Source organism: Bison bison, unplaced genomic scaffold (genome assembly GCF_000754665.1).
Source record: "Bison bison bison isolate TAMUID 2011002044 unplaced genomic scaffold, Bison_UMD1.0 scf7180017854252, whole genome shotgun sequence".
NCBI lineage: Eukaryota > Metazoa > Chordata > Mammalia > Artiodactyla > Bovidae > Bison > Bison bison.
The window spans coordinates 756,452-757,459 of NW_011484825.1; the positions used below are offsets into that span (position 1 = coordinate 756,452).

General features: G+C 47.8%; 1 long non-coding RNA gene across 1 annotated transcript in view; it reads left to right on the forward strand.

Moving 5' to 3' along the window:
* Positions 1–60: 60 nt before the first annotated feature.
* The window catches only part of LOC105000352, a 15,491-nt gene continuing 14,543 nt past the window's right edge, over positions 61–1,008 (forward strand). The window contains exon 1 of the long non-coding RNA XR_826724.1: positions 61–192. This is a non-coding gene — a long non-coding RNA (uncharacterized LOC105000352). The remainder of the gene's footprint in view (positions 193–1,008) is intronic.

The window sequence follows — 1,008 nt, forward strand, 5'->3', positions numbered from 1 at the left end:
CATCTTGCCCCCCCCCGGCCCGGCGACTCGCACCGGAAGCGGAAGTGAGCCCCCGCGGTTCGCCATCTTGGGGAGGTCGACGCTAGAGGAGGAGGAGCCGAGGGGGTGCCGCCGGCTGACAAGCGGCTTCCTCCGCCTCTGTTTGGGTGACGCGGAAGCGATGGCTTAGGCCCTGTCCCAGTTTGGCTTCAGGTCGGAGACCGCTTTTTTATTATTGTTTTCTTGTGGTGCGCGATACGATCTTGTAGCGTGGGAACCAGAGGGAGAGAAAAGTGTTCCAGTTGGAGCCTCAGCAAAAATGAGAGGACTCAGAGCATATATGTATTGTTACTTTTAAAAAGATTATTTTTGTTTCTAATGGTTGGGAAGTAAAAGGTATGCTTTCGAAACACCTAAGGGAAGGAATAGGTTCTCTTTTATTCTGAAAATTTCACAATAGGGGGAGCTTCACAATTGGGAGGATTGTTAGTCTAGGAGAGCGCTGTCCAGTAGAAACGTAAAAACATAACGTGAGCCGTGAGCCACAACATAATTTAAAAAAAAAAATTGAGATAACCAACATTTGATTTAACCCACTATATGCAGTATATTATTAGTTCATTGTGAAATCTATAGAAACTACTGAAGTATTTGTTTTTGTACCATGTCTTCGAAATCGGTAGGTATTTTACACCTATCAGTTCAGTTCAGTCACTCTGTCCTTTCCTACTCTGCGACCCCATGGACTGCAGCACGCCAGGCCTCCCTGTCCATCACCAACTCCAGGAGTTTACCCAAACTCATGTCCATTGAGTTGGTGATGCCATCCAACCATCTCATCTTCTGTCGTCCCCCTCTCCTCCTGCCCTCAATCTTTCCCAGCATCAGGGTCTTTTCAAATGAGTCAGCTCTTCCCATCAGGTGGCCAGAGTATTGGAGTTTCAGCTTCAGCATCAGCCCTTCCAATGAACACCCAGGACTGATTTCCTTTAGGATGGACTGGTTGGATCTCCTTGCAGTCCAAGGGAC